This window comes from Achroia grisella, unplaced genomic scaffold (assembly GCF_030625045.1).
Source record: "Achroia grisella isolate CSIRO2021 unplaced genomic scaffold, CSIRO_AGI_Agris_v1 utg902, whole genome shotgun sequence".
In the NCBI taxonomy this organism is placed as follows: domain Eukaryota; kingdom Metazoa; phylum Arthropoda; class Insecta; order Lepidoptera; family Pyralidae; genus Achroia; species Achroia grisella.
Genome location: NW_026713060.1, coordinates 200,490 through 223,622, shown reverse-complemented (window position 1 = coordinate 223,622; position 23,133 = coordinate 200,490). Strand labels below are relative to the sequence as shown.

Genomic DNA, 23,133 nt, shown 5'->3' with positions numbered 1-23,133 from the left:
TTAGACACGGCCACGAGGCTTTAACACACTAGACTAACACAGTTAGGAACCTGTATTTTTTTATATTTTAAACTAGCTGTATGCGCGACTTCTTCCCGTGGAAATATACCTAGATAGCCTAAGTTACTCCTAATTATATCAACTACCTGCCAAAAATAGTCCCGTCAAAATCGGTCCAGACATTTCAGAGATTAGTCGGAACAAACAGACAGACTGACTGATGGACAAAAATTATAAAAAATGATATTTTATTGTATGTACCGTATTTATATTGATATGCATGTAGTAAAAAACGGTTATTTCAATATTACAAACAGACACTCCAATTTTATTTATATGTATAGATGATACACTACTAGCAGTCCGCGGCAGCGGTTGTCTTGCTTTGATTCTATACGCCTGAACTTGTCGTAGAACTAATTGTGTTTCACTGAGAAGTTTAAGGTATATATAGACATATTTATATTGTTTATATATTACATTAGTTTTTATATTTGCGCATTAATATAGAAGTTAGGTTTATTGTTGTTCTTTCAGTATACGTTTCATCAGATTGAAATACACGATTAGAATGGTAAGTTGACGGGACTATTGACTGAAAATAGAAGTTGCTCATTATTGTACCACAGGGAAAGTTCTGTTTGCCTGTTACTTTGTTTGAACCGTCCGTTTTCATATGTTATTCAACTGCCAATCTACGTACATGCCGGAACATGTTGCTGACACTCGATCATTATCTGGTTGCCATATAATAATGAACCTGCGCATTGTGACCTTGGTCAGTTGGCACAGTTGACCAACAATAGTGTAATACCACTATAATTTGCTCATGATAGATGGTCTGCTGCTATTAATCTTAGCACAAGGTTGTTTCGGCCCTAAATGACGCAGATTTTGTGACAAAAGTGGAGCATATGATTAATATGATTGTAGACCAACGGAATTCTTTTAACGAGGACCACAGTGTAATTACTTGCAGGTTATTAAGTGGGGACACTGTCATTGAAGGTCTTTAATAGTTAGTGTTGTATAAATTCAAAGGTCTCGTTTTTTTTTGCGAAAATTAATAAAATTTTTAATTTCTTGGATTTTGAAGAGACCTTCATTCTCATAGGTATTCTTTAGCTTATTTTATGTACGTACACAGAACTTACTTCTTCTTTCCTCCTTTCCTTTGTCTTTTTTATTAATTATTCACTTCTATTATACTATTGTTATCATCTCTGAGCGTCGTACCAATGTTACTTTGACTGTTAAACTTGCTTTGACTTCCACGATAGAGGCATAGCCTAGTGTAGTCATGGATAAAATGTTATTAAGGTTAAGTTTTTTGGAATGAAAAATAGCCTAATGATAAAATGTTACTTAGGTTTGTTGTTGTTACGTGAAAGTTATTCTTCTCCTTTTATTCTTATTCTTGATTAAAAAAATATATATATATGATTATGAAATATATTTATGTACATTAAATAGGTCTTGTTATATATATAACAAGACCTATTTAATGTACATAACAATCGTTGTTCTAAACCAAAACTTAAACTAAACTCACATGAACATTTAGCGCACACAAATCTTTAGAAACAAAATACGTAACAAACTACGTTTGCCATTTATATACACGCAACATACATCATAATCACATATTTAATATATAAATGACAATGTTTTCCCAAGTGTTTTCAACCATGAAACATTCATGCCTAAACATTAGCTATGCGTCTAAACATTGCATATTCATGCCGAACAATTACGTCTTACGTCTTTGATTTCGGCAGCGCTTTTGTTTGATACCGCTAGCATCAGGGTTGCTAACCTTTTTTTTTGGGCGGGAAAGGAGATTATTAGTAATGTGGACTGATATTCTTATTGATAGCAATGTACATATCAGGTTGACATCCACGCGCTTCCCCCTGGAAAGCATCGTGATGAATTCTTGGCGATTTTGTCAGGATAACTGACCTGACCTCATGCTCATCTTATCATCCTCCACTGACGCCCTGCCAGCGTAAACCATTATTGCAGGCGGGTGCACCATTCCGATATCATCGTTAAAACTTTTTTTAATCGTGCAGAAGATTGATCCGCATAATAGCTATAGAGGAACACTTGTTGGGATTGGGACTCAATCACTGGATACAGAAGTATAAAAAATTTCAGTCAAGAAGGCGGTTGTAGTGCCTAGAATTCAGTGATTGACCTTCCTTCTATCGGAGGAGCGACGAGGGAGTGTCGTCTAGACACTCCCTAGTAGGTAGGGAAAATATTTGACGTTCATAAGCGGATAAAATGTCCTATAAGAATATATGATTTCAGATTTTATTTGATATCATTAAGAGCGCAAGCGCAAGTAGAAATGTGTGAATACAAACCACCAAACTCTAATTTATAAAGATATTATAAAGATATCACACAATCATCTGGTTAAGGAATAAGATTAAATCAGTCATAATTACACAACACTCGTTCACGAGTATGATGGATAAGCATATAATAAAGCATATGATAGATAATAAAAAGTATCGTACATCTTGGTACAGTAGGCATCCCTGGCCGGAATCCAATTTTTAATACAGCGAATCGAATTATTATAATAGTTGTGTTTCTTAACAACAGCTAAAATCCGTCGCGGCTCTTTTGATCTTGTATGTAGAGTAATTGAGATCTCTGATTGCAGTAGCCTAGGAGTTTGGGTTTAATTAACAGAGTATAATTACTCTGGAGGTATTCAATTTGAATTGGTCTTAACATCGATAATTGGAGTACTTTATACGATTGCGTTTACACAAAATGTTGAATACGAAGTCAACTGCAAAAGGTTTGTAGATGTTGAAGGATTATATAAGTTTGTTTCAATATACATATGAATATGTGAAGTTTATATATTTATCTCTAGCGTTGTATGAAATAATAACCTTGGACAATTTATTATGTAAACTCATCTAATCCCAAGCTAAGTAGAGCTTGGTTACGCTTGTGTATTAAACTACTCATATGATAGAGATAAATAATATTATATATTAGTATATATATATATTATAAGTAAACCTTCGTCAGTTATATAAACTACTCATACTGATAGAGATAAATAATATTGTATATTAGATATCAAAAATACATATAAAGTAAACCTTCGTCAGGAGTTATCGTGTGGCAGAGAGGGAACACAACTTGTGGGGTCCACTTCTGTTATTTTAATAAAAATCAAATACTATTAAAAATTTTTAGTAGAATGAGTTGGTGGTATATCTATCGCTTCTACTTCGACTGAATATAAATTAACCATTTTTACTATATATTTTTATCTGAATATCATATAAAAATGCAATTAGCAGTTTGTACTTACGTAGAATCCGGACACAAGATAGTGGAAGAAATATGTGTAGTGTATGCATTATCTAGTACTTGCCGACATGGAGTGTCATGTCACATAATGGTAACACGATCCAAGGTACAGGTGGCGAAACATGTATTATTTCTAAGAATTATTTCTGTGATATCATCCACTTTATAGATCTGAGTCAGTATGAAATTAAAATAGAAACATTTTATTAAATAATTTATCTGAATACATATAGATGTGAGCTTTTCAGCATTCCATGGATTCATGGTCCGTCGTGTGCCAGAGAGGGAAACTTCGAGCAGTTCTCGAGTCTTGTGACCTGGGTGTAGGTTTAAGGGGCCTTTGTCGACATACCTCAGCACGTTAGCGCTCGTGTTTCTCTCCCTGCTCAGCCAAATGTGTTAGGAGTCTGTTAGTCCTGCTTTAAATACACGTTCTAGTGTAGAACTTACTGCAGATCCAGACAGGCCAAGATCTTTTAGAAGATTGTAGAGAGATTTTGCTGGTATCATATCTTACGCTTCCAACTTCAACCGCATATAATTTAACTTTGTTTTTGTTTTAAATAAATTCTTTAATTTAACCATATAGTCATTCTTAGTTAATTCGTTTATTAGTTCGTAATATATATATATCTTTATTGCATAGTCATTTGTTTCCCATGAGTACAGTGAACGTTATAATTCGTTAAGGTTTTGTGTAAATTAATTGACGGATCCGTACGTAGTCGGGGCGCACCGTTAGTATTATTATACTAGCTGTGCTCGCGCGGTTTCACCCTCGTGAAATTTATAGCCTATGTGTTATGTATAAGCTATATTATTGTAAAGTTTAATTAAAATCTATACACAATTTTTCTCGGTTATAATATTAGTTATTATATAAATATGTAGCCTAAATAATATTATAAAAAGAAAATATCTCACGCTTACGAACTCGTTGGTTATTTCAGGAAATTATTCGGCATTAACAAATTGATTATACCTAATTAAGTGCAAGATAATGTTCAGATTATTTAAACTTTCTTTTTAAAGACTGTCGCTAATTATAAAACAGGCTGGCGACATATTTTATTCGTTAAAAGGACCGACATTATACTGTGACGAACCGTTATTAAAAATAAAAATATTCACGAAATTAATAATTTAAATAAGAATGCACTGCTGACAAAAATCAAATGTAGTACTTATTAATTATTGACTATAACAATTTAGTATACATATGTATGCTAAATTGATACATTATGTAATGGATTTTTGCTTCAAGCATATGTGTCACATGTATAAACTATATTATTGTAAAGTTTCAATAAAATTCATTCAAAGTTCAAAGTCTTTGCCTGAAAGAGTAACAAACTAGCGTCTATTCCTTCATAATCACAAACCTAAATATTGTTATTATTAAGTAAAATAATATAAATCCATTTGTGATTGTAATTATTAATTTTTTTTTATACCACGATGGTGGCAATCAAGCATACGGGCCATCCGATGGTAAATGGTTACCGTAGCCTTACAACGCCTACGAATCGATTTCTGAATGTAGGATGGAACTACGACCGTATACCCTACTCAATTAGGAGGAAAGGGCTGGAAACCATCGTGACAAATTCCTAGTGAATTTGTCACGATGTGCTAACTGACTTGACCTCATGGTCATCTTATCATCCTCCACTGGTGCCCCGTCAGCGTATACCGTTAGCGCAAGCGAGTGCACCATTCTATTATCATTCCTGCAAACTCAATTAAAAAATATCAAGTGTTCTTTTTTAAAGTAATTAGAACAATCAAAAGTGAGATTCAAAGCATTTTCAATCCAATCTCTGACAAGTTTAGATTACACGATCACATCATCAACATCGAATACGCTGACTGATTAATCGTTCGATTCTGCGCTAGATCGATTTATGCATCGATTTAATGGTCCCCATTAGAGGTTGTTATGGCAATAACGCTTGTAACCGACTGGACAGTCGTTGCATTCATACGTCGAGAGTCGCCCAATTGCTTTGATTTTCGCCGGTCCCCAGCGAACGGAATACGGAAGCACCGATTCGATTATCGATTATAATTAGCACTTGATTAACTCGATAGATTCGTCCGATTTCTTTATAGATGTGTTTATTTATGTTAGACAACAGTATCGCTGTCTGATTTAAATAAATTATTATCTTTGGTCCCCGTGTTGGAGATAGCTTATCTGTGGTATATGTACGCAGAGTTGTCCAGTTACAAATGCATTTAATATGTTTCCATAGCTTTATTTGAATTTCCTGTCGTTATTATAAGCAGTAAAGTTAGTCATCGTGAAATATAGTTACAGATTAGAACCTTTATACCAAAGACGTTCTATATTGTTTCCGAATAAATTCACCTAATTTAATATCGAATAAAAATAAATTAAAAACTGCTTATTTTATATATTTGTTAACACATACTATTATTTATATAACCATGTTATCTAAATCTAATGTTATAAAAAGAAAAAAAACATTTTTATTCAATTAATGTTTTTAAAAATATATTAAAAAATATTTAATCAACTTTATTAATAAGTAAGAAGAGTGTATTCTCTTTTTAAAAACATACAGATCATGAACAATAATTACATGCGTGTGAAGCTGGGGCGCGTCTCTAGTAGCGTATAAACGTATCGGAACCCTAGGGTTCATTACAACAAAACAGCTTTCCTTTAGAGCCATGTTCCCGTAATCGCGATGTCTTGTTCGCCCCGGGAGCTGTCGGCCGATACATTATGTTACTGGCCGATCGCTATTACAATTTGTCACACAACTACACTCACAGATGTGGTCACTGGTCAGATTGTTTCCTTTTTATAAGCCTTTAAAACCGTTTTAAAAAATAAAGGTTCGTAATTCAAATATTTTTTATTCGTATATTTGAGGTAACGATTCGTTACTTAGCTGTAAGGTCGATTTATGTTACCTTTTTATTTTGCTCATCTACCTACCTTTGTCTAATATATTGCTTACTGTGGACTTTTTTTTATACTTATACAAAGTTAGTGATGGTAAATAGTAGACTTTGTACAAAGCCTGTGAAACCTCTGTCTCACTTATTTCAATCACAACTTGCTTTATGTATACGTTAATGATGAGATTTGACAGTAAAATTAAATTGTTCGGATGATACATTGAAATCGCGGTATCACGTTTGAAATTCGGTAGCACATTTGAAATTACGGTAGCACCTTTGAAATCGCGGTATCAAATTTGAAATCACGGTATCTCGTTTGAAATCGCGAGCAGAATACAGTACTTTATAGATGTCATAAACCATTACTGTATTACTGTAGCTGTTTATACAGATAGTAGCCTGCATCCTGCGTCCTACATTACCTCTAGTTGACCGTTTGTACGCGTCGCCAGTTCATTAGAGCAGCATTACTCATAGCTCAAGGTGTTGTAAATTTTACAAAGCATTTATTCAAGCCCACGCGTGTGTTATCCACTTCAAGTATAATAATATCTCTGGACAACTCACACAGCGCCATCTAGCCCCAAACTTAGCAGAGCTTGTGTTATAGGTACTAGATAATTAGACTAACATAGATAGATATACTTAGATACATCTTTCTTCTAAATACATAGCATACACACACACCCAGACCCTAAGTTTCTTGTTCTTAATTCAAAGTACCGAAATGTATGAAATAATAAAAATAGCAGCAAACTATAGAGACATCGTAATTAGTTTTTTTCTCATCTGTGACAATATCATCCACTTACATAATCACCAGACAGGACCAGTTTCTGCTTTCATAAGTATATGTCAATTTAAGGTCCTTTATTTATTCATGTGATTAAAATCAAGACACTCTAATGATTGTCCATTAGAGCGATTACCTGATTGTGGAGATACTATAAATAGAATCACTTATTAAATATGAAAATGATTGTATATTAAATATACTGCATATAGCGGTTAATATTATTAACGTAAGTTTTGAAGACATTATTTCTATAGTAATTGTTTTAAATATAGTTAATTACGTAAGAGATTGATTTATTTTATTAACTAATAAGGTCACGTTTTATTTAGCACATTTATGTAAAGTAAATTTTTTGTAAATATTTATCTGTGTAAACAAAAGAGGTAAAAGAAGGTAAAACTCACCCACACGAGCCTTTACAAAGCGTAAAAGAGGTTCCGGAATGAGAGGATGTTGTAACTGTCGAAGTAAAAAAAATTCTAGTGATTATTATTGTTATTACTTTCTTAGTAACGCTCGCTGAGACTGGTCTTATATCACTAAAATGGAGATTGAGTCGTATTTTATTAACTAAAAAATCTAAATGTAAAAGAGTAAGTTTAAAAGAAGTAATATAAAATTAAATTGTATGTGACTAGGATGCTACACTATCCTACTTGATGGAAAATGTGCACTTCGCTATAAACGGCGCCACAAATAACATAAAATACATTACGACTGTCTTGGTATCTGTTATGTAGTGCTAAACTAATCCGAGTAAGTACTAAATAAATTATTGTCAGAAATTATAAATCAATATTTCTTATAAATGCTTCCATGACACAGTCATTATCACTATTAATATTTGATTTCTCAGAATCGAACCCCATGACCGTCTGAAGGTGAGATTACAAATGTCATATTCATATATGAGTTTAATTTTATTTTTCCTTCTCATGCTGTGGTAAGATTCGAGTAGCATGTTCGATTTATTGATTCTTGGGGACGAAAATGAGTGGTGTCATATGAATTCTTGCTCCGTCGTCACATATACAAATGTTAGTCCCGTTCTAATTGAGTCATGAACAGTCAATTTTATTGTGCAATAAAATTTACTTCTTAAAGAATAAAACAGAGCATATACAAAACTTTTACGTTTTAAAAAGACCGCTTTTCGCTCGCTCATTAAAATTAAAATGTCCTCAACTGGTTTTTGTGGACCGTTTCGTGGTCATCAAGTAGTTATACTTTATATAATTGTATACATATTTTGTCTTTTTCATTGAACTGTTGCTTTGTATAATGTTAAGCTTTTCGTTCGAGATAAGAGTAGCCGTCTTTTTTTTTAACATAAAGACGACAATCTGTTCTTAAACTTTAATTAAAATTGAAGAATATGTAATTATTATTAGAACATTATCGTAAGCTTTGAACAGTACTTCCTGACTTTTGATTGCAACTTTTAATATTTTTATTTTAGTAACAGTACTTTCGAAATCAGTTATCAAATTACGTAGTTCAGTTTGCTCAAATAGGTGAAAGAAATCTCCCTTTCCTAAATCTACGACATGTATATCTCCTTGATTTATTATAAAATCGCACGAGATTTTTTAATCTATCGAAATACAGATATGATGCCTTTCCGAGCGGATGTCGTGCTAAACTCAATTTGCTTCTCATTAAAAATGCTCCATGTTCGACAAGAGAAAGCAATCAAATTATTAATGACTGCACCATAGGTCACATCAGCATTGTACCAGACCATACATCTCAGCGTTTCGACATCCATTGTGTGTTCATGCGACATACTATTAATGATACCTTCGCCGATTCATCAGCAGACAATGGCCAGCAAGATGCTTTTGTCACATGTGAACTTAGCCGTAATTAAGTTAACAAAGTGTCCGCAGATTGATGGATGGAGGATGAAACGGTTTTGAAAATGGTAAACGCAGAAGACGTTTCTGTGGTTGACCCCTTTGATGTATTGTATGCAAAAGAATACACGCGAGAACCTAAGAATACATAGCGTAAAGTAAATTGCGGATATTTACAGCCACAGAACACTGTGGTTAAAGTTGCGGTTGATGAAATAATATTGAATAAGTTTAAGAATAGTATAAAAACTAAAAAAGCATCGCCTACCAAGATTTCTAAAATTTTATAGACTTTACATATGTTAGATTGTGTTTAGAAGAGGTCTATAACATGTCTAGATGTATAATTATTTTAATGTTTATATTGTATTTTTCTCTTTCATTTTTATTTCATGTAATAGTTTAAGAATATTCTTTACTATTATAAGTTAATGTCAATCTACACAATTATCTTTAGAATATAGAAAATCAGCATCATTGTTTTCCAATTCTGACGTATTTAGGTATTCAATTCCGGTACATTTCTGTATGGTACCATCTCTTCGTTTGCTTTCATTAGTACCTTGAATACCGTAGTCTGATACTCTGAATATTCTGCGAAATTGCAACATGATCGATCCTGTTGTTCAATAACGGTGCTCTCGTCGTCTCAGCCTGTAGCTGCCACTACATCGGGTAGACTAATGGCAGTCAGGTGTTGTTTTTGTGTATCTACTCGTAGCCTGACTATACCTTGTGTAGTGGCGTGAATCTTAAAATCATAGCGGTGTTTGTGTCCAATTTTCTGCCGACTATAAAGAAGGAGGTTCTAAATTAAACTATTTTTATGTTTTGATTTCCTCTTTGACTTGGATATCTTGTTGTAACTCAATGGGATTATGATGATGTTTGCAAATATTTTTTTCCCAAAATATACATACATCTGAGTACATCTGTTTCAAAAATGTATACCGTCAAATTGTATGTTTTGAAAATCATACTTCAGATAACAATATTTTTATAGGAATACCAATGTATGGCCTTTTTCGTTAAAATGTTATTTTATGACATCTATGGCTGTTGTCTAAACACAAGCATTGCTTTACTATTCCAATTACATAAACATTATATATTTCTAAAATAAACGCACGTTTATATAAGTCTCATGTTACTGGATTTACATTTGAAATTTTTATCTTCTATAATCTAATAGAGACTCTATTTTTATAGTTATAAGTTCTATAAAGGTTTGTTTTTAGCTGCTATTACACATAATAAAGTAGAGTAAATTCGCTCAATAACTATCACTTACGCCGCTCATACGCTCCAAAGGTTGCCGACACCAATTTTCCTTAATGAAGCTTTTTGTAAGGTCTGCTATTCTCTTTTAAATATGTTCGTCAACTAATGACAGAATGTGTAATGCGTATGACCAGCATTATGATGAGTTAGTGTTATTTAGAACCTTATTTATTATGCAGTAGACGCTAGTTTATTTTGCAATTCAAGGGATGATGTCAAAATTTCTAATTTTTAGGGATCCCAAGTAAAAAGCTTAGATCGTTAGACCTATTTTTGTATAGTACAAATCACAGATAAGATAATATTACATAATGAACGTTACAAATTACGCAAATTTGAATTTTAAAACAAATATTAATATATTTTAACCTAATTATATTGCCATAATGAATTTTAACTTCTTCTTTACCTTCTTTCTTCTTCTTGCATAGTTAAAATTTGCTAAATTTGATAATGATTGGTTATATAAAGCGTGAAAGTGTAACAAACATGCTCACTTTCGTATTTATAATATCAGTGAGGCTGTAGAGCTGTGATCGAATGAAATCAATGTATCGAGATCAAAGGCGAGTTGGGCGGATACGACAATAAAGGCATCCGCTGTATTAGCGATGATTTGAGGCCCCTATTATACTTGTTGTATGCCCATATTGGATGCATGAATGTTTGTCTCTCACTCTTACAAAATATAAAGAAACGAGACGACAAAAACTAACATCATAATGATAAAGAAATGTAAATATTGGAACATAATTATCATTATAATTTACATATCACATACCTATTTATCGTTAGTATCCGACCGAAACTAGCTTCTGTAATTGAAACCGAATTTCGGCATCGATTTTAGTTACATCGTTACTGAAACGAACGTTACTGAAATAGTTTTCTCATACAAGTCTCTGTTAGTTTTACTTGTAAGTGTAATATTTTAATTATTGTTTTTTCTTGTAGTTATTAAGCAGTAATTTTTAATTATTTCGTTACTCAAAGCAATATTGTTAACTAATAAAATATATATTGACTCTATCCTTATTATTGATCGATACCGACTTTCGGTCGGTCGTTTAGACACCATTTTTACCAGTAAGCGTAAATTTTTCACAATGAGGGTAGTTGTAAGAACCCGGTTAAGTCAGCCTCCATGGGGTTCTTTTGGGAACTATTATTATTATTATCATTCATCTGCATCTTATTATCTTTTACCGACACACCGCTGGGATATCCTTTAGTGCAAGCATGTTCACTCTGCCATTATCAGCTACAAATAAAAAATCTCATATATATCGCGTCAGGTACCTGTCATTTCGCAGACTGATGTATATGTTATATATGTATATACTTACTGTAATGTATATGTTGCGCAGTAACGTTATTTCATATTAAAATCACGTCGGCGCATTATTATAAATATACGCTCAGTTTATGTGACAGGATTCCTATGTTTATGGGTATTTTTGAAAACGTTGATTTGTTTCAACTTTATGATTTGTGGTTGCGTAGTTTCGTAGTTTTTAACTATTAGTGAATTCTTATTTATTACATAGTATAAAACAAAGTCGCTATCGCTGTCTGTCCGTCCCTATTTATGCTTAAATCTTTAAAACTACGCAACGGATTTTGAAGCGGTTTTTTAGTAGATAGAGTGATTCAAGAGGAAGAGTCATATATACATATAATACATGTACACCCGTGCGAAGCAGGGGCGAATGGCTAGTTTATTATACTACCCTATTAATTAATAAAATTTTGGAAACTACTAACTAAAAACGGCGACAGGAGTTTAGCATGACAATGATTGTATATATTGTAAATTGGGAAAAATAAAGCTGTTTATCTATCTAATTGAATAATCATATACAATGAATTAACCAATGATAAAAACCTAAACATAAAACAAGTGCAGTCATCTTGAATATATTCACCTTTTTTGTAAGTTGGTTAAAAAGGTATATATTATACACGCACATAATTTTTCTATACTCACTGGCATAAGTTTCGCGAAAGTTCTACCGTGCGATGCGCGCGCGCCGCGGTCACAGAGGGTGGTCACCACCCCACTGGTAACGATACAACTTGTAATAATAACGGTTCCCGATCGATAAACATAATTCTAAGGGTATTTTTTAAGGGAGCCTCGGGTCTTTATTGATTTGTAGCAAATATTGTGCGTTTCTAATATAAAACTATTCATATTATGTATAATATTAATAAAACTACATATCTACTACGTATTTCTGAAATACCATCCTGATCATCTGGATGAATGGCGGTCTTCCACAGTACGGTTTTCTAGAAACTTTTTGCCTCGCACAACCACATTGTGGAATCACCTTCCAGCAATGGTATTTCCGACCCGATACGATATTGAAATCTTCAAGAAAAGAGCATATTGCTTTTTAAAAGGCACTTTCAATTCCCCTGGTGTTGCGGGTGCTCATGGGCGGCGGTAATCACTTACCATCAGGTGAGCCGCATGCTCGTTTGTCCCCTGTGTTATAAAAAAATAAAGAAGCAAAATTTTCTACCATGTTTTACGAAAATTGCGTGGAGTATGAAATTTCGCACACTTATAGTTTATATAGAGAAACAGTGCAGTATCCCAGTCTATAAGGTAGTTATAATATAAGCGAATAACTTTATGGTAAATAAAGGTATTTACCTCTCTCGATGTTTAAATTAGGTTGCACTAGTCGTGGTCACGAGCTGACTGACATAAATATATATAATTAAAAATGATAAATAAAATAAAAACCTAATCGAAAATAAAAAACAATACCGCTGTACTAGAAATTAATGTTATAGAACGGTATATTATATAAATTATTGTTAATTAAAACATTACAAACTCACAATGGTCATCTTTCTTCATCAGCCACAATCATGATCGAAATATTATCGGTGATATATTAATTGAGAGCGCTAATTAACAAGTGGTTCTTTTATATTTATGTACCGTCGAGGTGCGCCCACGCAGACTAACAGTAGTTCGGTACATTAATAAAAAGAACTGTATAGCGGTATTCAGCGTTATGGTTTTTTCGACGGTGTTTCGTTGTTTTCTCTCACGAGGTTAAAAGTCAATGTAGCAAATGTCGTGAATGCGTTCGATGGTTCGGATCGGATGGTGTTTTTTGACAATAAACGCATACTGCTCTAATTACTATGACTGTTTTAATCCTACAGTATATATAATATCTGACCCTAATAAATTAGTGCTAGTTGGTGGTTTGTAATCGCACGTTTCGAATTGGAAATGTAAAGTTACAATGATTATTTAAAGGAGCAACACGCAAGTTACTTGCTCGGTCTTCTTGTGATGAGACAGCTTTCCGAATGAGCGGTAGATTAAAAGAATGATAACTATGACTGTTCAAAAGTGCTTAATTTAAGTTTATTTGAATAAATGATTTTCTATTTTATTCTATACAATTAATGCGGGTTACACCACTGATTAGACAATATCCTTTTTATAAAATTGTAATAGCATGGTCACTCTATTTTCCCTGATTAAATTTAAAAGTAAATATTGTAGGTATACAGGCTACAGCTCTTTTAATAATAATAAGAGCGGAGTTTCTTACTGACGGTTGATATGACATATCATAAGAGTCTGTAATAGACGTACATGAATAAAGATATTTTGATTTTGAATACACTTTATGGTATTAGGTTTTATTTTACGGAGTTTAATTTCATTGCGTAATGGATTTATATTATATATTCTGCTACTATTTGCATGTGTAAACCATACATATTTAGTGCGGAAATATAGCCATCGTTACTGGAAGGATAGGTGATATAGATTGTAAGTGTAGATCCAATAACTGTCGGAATTTGATCACTAATAGGGAAGGTCATAACAGATAATAAAGTTATATTCCATGCGGACGAAGTCGTGTATACGCGAGGTAGTGTATTTATACATATAAGAGTAGATTGTCCCTTACAATAATGGGCTGTAAGATAGTTTGCCATTCGAGTTTCGTGAAAAAACAAATTAGTTCTATTTGAATAAACATTATTTCCAGTCTATTCTAAATACTTTGCAATTAAATTACTACAGTCTTATCACGTATTGACCTATAGTTACATTAATTAATAACAACACTATACTGGTAGTGTAATCAGTTCATTCACAAAGACAAATGTACGCACTTATCAGTATTGATAACTTGCATGCACGCATTTCATTCAATGTAACTTGTTTGCACTGATAACATTATCCTCATATAAATAAGTATTATTAATAATTAACTTGTTGAATAATTAATTGGTTTATACTTGTAGAAAGAGGAATGGAAAAATAATGTAAATATGTTGTTTTTAGAATAGACACATTACGACAATCAAAACAAAATATATGATTATATATTATATGTAGATTAAAAAAAAGTGTTCTATTCAACTAATTAAATTAACTTCTATTCTATATATATGTAAAATCGTAATCAAACAAACTGAAGCACTAATGTGTAGTGTCGGAATAGGTATCCGCTCAGCTATACTACAAGAAGTCTACCTAATATAATTTCACATAATACTATTTATAATTTTAATTTAATTATAGTAGCTAAATGAATGTTTTAGTTTCTCTGTCACATGTAAAAATTATAGAAATAAAATTAATTACAAGTACGTCAAAGAATATCAAAAATATTTCAATTGTACTCATTCAACATATATGAAACCTTGAATTTAGACCAGTTGAATAAGTAAATTTAGAATATTTGTTCTGGCTAATTTTATTTAGATATTTTTTACATGTGACACGGTTTACTCTAATCTATACATATAAGTAAAGTTGGAGTGTCTGTTTGTAATATTGAAATAACCGTTTTTTACTACATGTATATGAATATAAATAAGGTACGTATAACAAAAAAACATTTTTTTAAATTTTTGTCGGTCTGTTTGTTCCGGCTAATCTCTGAAATGGCTGGACCGATTTTGACGGGACTTTTTTTGGCAGGTAGCTGATGTAATAGGGAGTAGCTTAGGCTACTTTTATTTTAGAAAAATAAAGTTAAATTCCACGCGGACGAAGTCGCGGGAACAGCTAGCATTATATGACAATAGTGAATAGTGCTGAGTTTGTTTTCTTACCGCAATATCGACTTTAAATCGTCAAAACATCGAGACTACATAATAGTTCTGGCAATTTATATAGATGTTCGATTTTCAAATTCGCGTCTAACAGCCAGGATTCAATAAGATTAATCGCGTGACCATCACTAGTTAAATCTGAAGAGTTATCCGATGTTTTACAAGCAAAATATAATAATCATTGGCCATTATCGATTTCACGCCGAATTCGATGTCTTGACAGGTGGGGACTATCTATGGATAATTTGTTGAGAATTTTAATCAGTGGCGGGAAGATATGCTATTTCCATAGACAACGGAGGTGCGGTAGTAAATCAAAATTTTACCTAACGGCTTAAATAATCCACGTGTTTTAAACCAATGCTAACTGTATATATCTGTGTGAGTAGTTCGATGAATTGATTCAATCATTTTATTTGATTAGGTTATTGCGACCTGTATCTGAAAAACATCATTGGTGATTCATACCGTAATCTAAACTTTACGCACTGTCAAATAGAATTCAAATTCTATTAAGACATTGTCTGTATACCAGTCATTAGTCATTACATTAATTATTTTCAACCCTTTATTATCTTATATTAAGGTTTAGTTTACTCTTAGCAGGGCAATGCACCCCACACAATCACTATGTATTTTATTCTGTCTATTTTGCTCTTCATTTCTGTAGGTCAACTACATGGGTATCAGGTGGGCTGTTAGGTTACATGTCCTTACATATTGGTACACAAATATCTTCTATAATCCTATTCTATATATCTGGTTTAATAAATAATAACTCTGTCTCTACGTAAATAAAGTCGAAAATACCAAAGCATTATTGTTCGTGGTGGACTGTAGTATCTACCTAACAAAACGGGTCACACAAAATTCCAACACCTGTATACATACCGAATAAGTTAAATTTAAATCAAATTTATTTATCGATTTAAATATAAAAAAATATATTGACTTTACAATGAACATCTATATTTACTTATTTTTGCCATTATGATCTGCATGCCCATGTTCCCACGGTACGATTCGATAACACTATCGACTCGTTTCCATCATGATTCAACGCGAGAATGTGTCGAATCAGGCGATTTTACGCATGTAAACACGATTTCAATGTCATACATACCGATATGTGAACGAATGATTGAACGAATGAAATGGTAACAGACCTATATACTGCAACAGCGTCACTAAGCCTCTAAAATCTCTGTTCATCTTACGGAACACTCACACAAAGATACTCATAATTATTACAATAATATGTCTTATGAATAATATACATATATATTTTTTTTTTTAGTGTGTGATAATGGAATGGTGCACCCGCTTGCGCTAACGGTTTACGCTGTCGGGGCACCAGTGGAGGATGATAAGATGAATATGTAGCCAGGTTACTTAGCCCATTGTGACAAGTTCACAGTGAATTTATCACGATGGTTTCCAGGGGAACCGCGTGGAGGTCAACATTGCTAGCATTAGTCCACACCACTAACAATTTCCTTTCTTCCTATATATTCTTATTTATCTTACTAATGTTATAAACGAAAACGTTTGCGAGTTTCAATGGATAAATGAATAGATGTTTGTTACTCTGTCAGGCAAAAACTATTGAACGCATTTTAATGAAACTTTACAATAATGTAACTTATATATCAGAATAAAACATAGTGCGTGAAATTTATAGTCTATGTGTTATTCTCATGTAATAGCCATATTACTGTAAAGTTTCATCGAAAACCATTTAGTAGTTTTTGCTTGACAGAGTAACAAATATCCATCCAGCCATCCAACCATATTCACAAACTTTCGTGTTTATAATATTAGTCATATGAATAAGAATATATGTATATTATTTGTAATATACATATATAAGTATTGTAATAATTATGAGTGTGTTTGTGTGCGTGTTCCTTATTTGCTTCATTCCTGTTCCTCGAAGGCTGGTGTGTCTCATTACAAAAACCGTAGGCGACCTTATAAGGTGGCGATGGTTGTATATCCAGTTTTTACAATGCGCCGTGAAATTTGGAGGTTCGAGGGAAAAACTGACGAGATGTACCGATAAGACTGAAAGATTGCATTTCATTTTATTATCATTCAACGCTTGTATTCTCTCAAATTAAATTTTTGCTATTGTTATATTCATCTACATAATTAAAATAAGAAGTTAGGCAGCGCCAAATGGCTAACTACCCTTTTTATATAAAAACCTAGCTGTCCCGGCAAACGTTGTCTTGCCTTACAATAAAAAAAAATTTTGGTGTGGACTACCCCTAACATTTAGGGGGATGAAAAATAGATGTTGGCCGATTCTCAGACCTACTCAATACGCTCACAAAATTTCATGAGAATCGGTCAAGCCGTTTCGGAGGAGTATGGGAACGAACACTGTGACACGAGAATTTTATATATATGATTTTACAATAAGATACCAAAAGATATACTGGAATTACCCTTAAATAAATTCAAAACAACTGTTAAATCATATTTACTGAGCAATGCCTATTACTCACTAAACGATTACTTGAATGACGAGCCTGCATGGCAGTAGTTGTTCATGCACGGGATTTTCATTTAATGTTAGACATAGACACCTATATAAATATACATTGTAAATAAACTAAGAATTTTATATCTTTGTTTTTTTTTTCTTATAGTTTATGAATTCCATAATTTTTGTTTTTTCCAAAGTAATTCAATTGAGTTTCCTGCCAGTTCTTCTCAATTGGATACTGAAATGGACGAAATTTTTTCAAAATAGGAAAAAATATAATAAAAAAAATTAGACGTTCATAAGCGGCTAAAATGTCCTGCATGAATTTTTTATTTGAATATCGGCGATAAAAGTCATTTAGATTAAATCACAGGTAATATAATATTACAGAATTAGATACAGGGAACTGCATACTGTATGCATTGAACTGCATATATGTAGCGCTAAATGGTTAACTATTCTTTTTATAGGCCAAAAAGGTCATTAGATTCAATCCGGGAATATGGAAGTTTTGTTTTAATTAAATTTTTCGACTAACTGTCCGGTGATGGAAAACATCGATAATAAGTCATATAACATTTAGGAGAACGCAATAGGCTCTCTGGCAATATTGAAGTTTTGTATAAGATTAAATTTTCGACTAACTGTCCGGTTTTGGAAAACACCGATAACAAGTCAATTAGACTTGGAAGAAGGCAGTAGGCTCTCTGGCACGTTGTCATATCTATTATGCGAAATGATGTCACGTGATGCCATTACTATGACGTCAGTCTACCCCATCCGTATGACTAGTATACCTTTTGGCATAGTTGAATTTTATATAGAGAATATGGTTTATAGATGGAGAGGAGAATGATATATTATTTATACTAATGCGTAAGAAAGGGGAGAATGGGGATTGTTAGTAATGTGGACTGACGATTTCATTGCTAACAATATATGCAATGAGATCGTCAGTCAGGTTGACCTCCACGCGGTTCCCCCTGGAAACCATTGTGATAAATTCTTCGTGAATTTGTCACGATGGGCTAACTGATCTGACCTCATGCTCATCTTATCATCTTCCACTGGTGCCCCGCCAGCGTATACCGTTAGCGCAGGCGGGTGCACCATTCCATAATCACCCAAAAAAAAATGCGTAAGTAATATATTAATAAAACAAAATTACACACACTGATGCTTTTAACATACACATATAATTATATACATTTCTTCATACTTTGATAAAATAGCTATAATAATATTCAATCTTATAATGTAAATGAATTATAGTCGAATTTCGAACAAGTAGCGACCCCTAGTTACAATAAAATAAGAACCTGCACCTATTATGATTATTTATTTTAGTGCGTTGATATACAAACGATGCGGATAGAAGGTAAACATACAGTATGTATGTTTGTTCTTAATAAATACCCGCATTATTAAAAGTATCGCGTTCAAATAAAGAAATAAACACAGAATGTGCCCGTTTATTATGAATATTGAATTTATTTGTATTTTTTATTTGGATAATTGAGTTATGTTGAAGCTACTAGAATTCTCAAGTCTAAATTGTGCGTGTTATTACAGTGAATAAAAGTTAGACTGGAGAGTTTTACTTTTATTTTGTATGTGACTGAAACGTTGGTTGCAGGTTCGATTCCTTGCACGGCACAAACTTTTATATTTATGAGTACAATTGTTTGTAACGGTTTTAATATTTAATATGTATATTATGTCATTACAAAAAAAAGTATCTTTGTATTTATCTCAGTGTTTAGTATCCACAAGGTCTGCTAATTTGGGGCTAAATGGAGCTATGTGAATTGTATTGAAACATTATTATTCTACTAGGGAGATGACCCAAATGATGGTAAGCGATAACCTATATACATGAACAGTACTACAGACTTCACGTTATCATGTTACACCTGTGATAACACTCACGTTGCCATTCCAGGACTGAGATGTCATGCCTCTTATCCTGTACTTCATTGCCTAAACATACTCTTTAATCGAAACTTGGCTTTCAAAGCTTGGCAATTCAAAAAAGTGAGACTAAGTACAAGAGTCAAGCAAGTTTTTTCAGTCTACCCCCAAATGTGTTATAAAATATCCAATGTCGTCTAGATTCGACGTACTCGTATTTATAACGTTATTATATAGCTTTTTACTGCTCACTTCCATTTCTCTTTCTTTCATTATTTTTTCTATTCTACTCTCTTTAATGACTGTCAGACTATTGATTATCTGGTATATATTAATTTTATATATATGTATGTATATATTTATTTGTATATATTATGTATAATATAATATTTGTATATATTTGTGTAATATATGATTGTATTCCTTAGATATATTGTATTTATAGTTCTGTTTTTATTTTGTTGCATTTTATTTATCATTTATTAATTTGCACCGCCAACGTCTATTCACTGCCCCTATGGTTGACTGGTAGAAAATGCCGCATGGTGTTAAGTCCGCCAAATGTACTTTACTATATTTTGTATATTATATGCATTGAAGTTAAATAAGATGACAAGGTTACCAAAACCATTTTTAACAAGTGTAAACACAAAGACAATACGCCCAGCGGAAGGGGATTTCAAATTCTTAGTAATGTGGACTGATGACTCCATTGCTAGCAAGGTTATGTTGACTTCCACACAGTTCTCCCAGGAAACCATCATGATAAATTCTTGGTGATTTTTTCACGATGGGCTACCTGACCTGACCTCACGCTCATCTTATCATTCTTCGCTGATGCCCCGTCAGCGTTAGCGTAGACGGGTGCATCATTCCATTATCATTGGGTGTGTGAGATTCATATTAAAAAACCACATTTACATTATCAATTTGACACTGGTGACTGATATGCAACTCGTTGAACATAGGTCATTTACGGAGATTCAGGATATTCAATAAGACAGTAGATTATTAGAAAATCTCACTTAGGATCAACCATTCGAATCTGACTTAAAAACTCACGCTAAATACAGTTGTTTTATAGTTAAATTCTAAAATATTAGCTGTTATCAGATGAATGTTAGGTGCAGAAAAGTAAACATCGATTTTATCCCAGCAATATCTGTCACCAAGCGGCCATGCTGTATTTTCCGCATAGATACCATAACATAACCATCAGGTAAGGCGAATTTTCGCTACCTTTTTAAGAATAAAAAATTCTACGCAATCTTGTGTACACATTCGCAGTACAAGCGAAAGAGACACGAAAATTACGTGTCAAAATACCTATTTTCCACCGAGCGGTGTTCAAGGAAGTACATAAGTGATCCCATATAAAAAGTAAGAATATATCTTGTTTAAACATTATCTCTATTTACATTCTGTCAAAATATACAGTTCCCACGCATGCGCGTCCGTCAAATGAGAATGTTTATTTTGGTCCGTGATAAGTTATCACACGATTTCATTTCGTAACGGGTTATTCGCATTGGCTGTATCGAAATGTGTCTTTGCATATTGCTAGTTTAAAAAAACATCTAAATTATTGTGAAAACCTGCCTAATTAGGTAATGTAATTAATTTTAATGCAATATCTACCTGTACTATTTTTATTGCGTCCGTAAATAAAGATTTTGTTTTGTTGGATAGTAATTTGGCACGATTTAACTGATATATATTTCAAGTGTTTTAATCAATTTATCAATCTAAATTGTTAATATATAATAGATAAAGTGAATTGTCGGCAATATATTCTGTTATCATATAGAGCAATCGTTCCAACAAGTCTTTTGACAAGCTTTCCAATGTTTACATTTCAGTGAGTGCAGTGCAAACAGCCAAAAAATACGTTAAAAATTCCCATAAATATTTATATTTGGTGATTACAAAATCAATACTATTGCCAATATTTATTATTTGAGATTTTTTTATTATACATGCGTACGATGTTTCCGTTCCCCGCAATTTCCATTTGGGTGGTCTCGATTCTGATTGATCGATACATCGGGTTGCATCGATCGTCTCTTGAGACATCGAATAAAATGTACATTTAATGTACTTTCGCATCGATTACGAATTGCGAGAGTAATCTGTCGACTAGTAAATAGAATGTTATCCTTATAGAGATATAGTTACAAGCTGTTTTTCACGTTTTCCTTTTTTGGTCAAATAGTAAAGCGTATTTACACACACACTGATTTTATCAAGTAATCTAGTACTCATAACATATGCTCTGCTTACCTTGGGACTAGACGGCGCTGAAGTGTGCAGGTGTGAATTGTTCAGGGATACTATTATTAATTATCTAATGATGCTTAGATAAGAAGCGAAAATTTACTTTAATGTAGATCTAATAACAGTCGAAATTTGATCGCTAATAGAGAAGAACGCTTACAGCAAAGACAATAATGCTTCCAGTAGTAGTGGTCAGGTTTCCGCACTGAATATTTGTGGTCTCGCCCATGCTCATGGTAGTAGAATTAAACTAACTAATGTAAATGATGATGATGATGATTTTCAATTTCCATCATTTAAATCAGGGACTCCGAATTTTAGGCTTAGGTCATAATGAGTTTTGCAGCATATCCTAATGGTTAAAACAGCTTTCATTCTTCCGCTCTTCTAGAGAATAGTCTTTAGAATGAATGTTGAATATGAATGAAAGCTGTTGCAAAGTGCACGTTCTAGGATGACACTACTCTTGAGCTCTCGCAGGCCGTATAGTGGTGGGCCAGTTCTGAATTTCGTTCCCTAGTTTGAAAACCCCTGATATAGATTATTCCCATTCCACTTCTATAAAAAGAAGAACATATCACATCCGTTAAAAGATACATAACTGTTTTAGTGCAATACTGTTATCACATTGATCTATGCTAATTTTTCGAGATAAAAATATCTGAGATTACAATCACGTCGCCGAGAGAACGGGCCGTGTTCTGATCTTGAGATACGAATTGATTTGCGTCACCTATCGATCATGGTGTTCCATGTTTTTTCTCTCCGTAGCGACGCTGCAGGAGCGTTTGTGACACGGGTTTTTGATGACATTGTGTTGTCGATACTTGATGCTTTGTTTCTTGTTTACTTTACTGTTGCATTGAGTTTAGTTGTATTATTCATGCAAGATATAATCAACGCCCCTAGTCTAAGGTTTAGCACACAGCTTTATATCTGATGATCGCGGAGTTTGGTACCTCACACGGTAGAAATGATCAAATCTGTGTTCTTGAGTATGATTGTTTGTATTTGGTCTGGGTATTTTCTATGTATATTATGTGTATATTTACAAAAAAGTTACTTAAGTATACTTTTTTTTATTTAAATAACTTTAATGCACATTATACATAAGTAAACGAGTACATATGGCGGACGTA

The 23,133-nt window shown here is 33.0% G+C and overlaps 1 protein-coding gene across 1 annotated transcript in view; it reads left to right on the top strand.

Moving 5' to 3' along the window:
* LOC131853476 (neurogenic locus Notch protein) overlaps positions 1 to 23,133 on the top strand; it is a 161,071-nt gene that overhangs the window by 34,452 nt on the left and 103,486 nt on the right. The window lies entirely within an intron of this gene.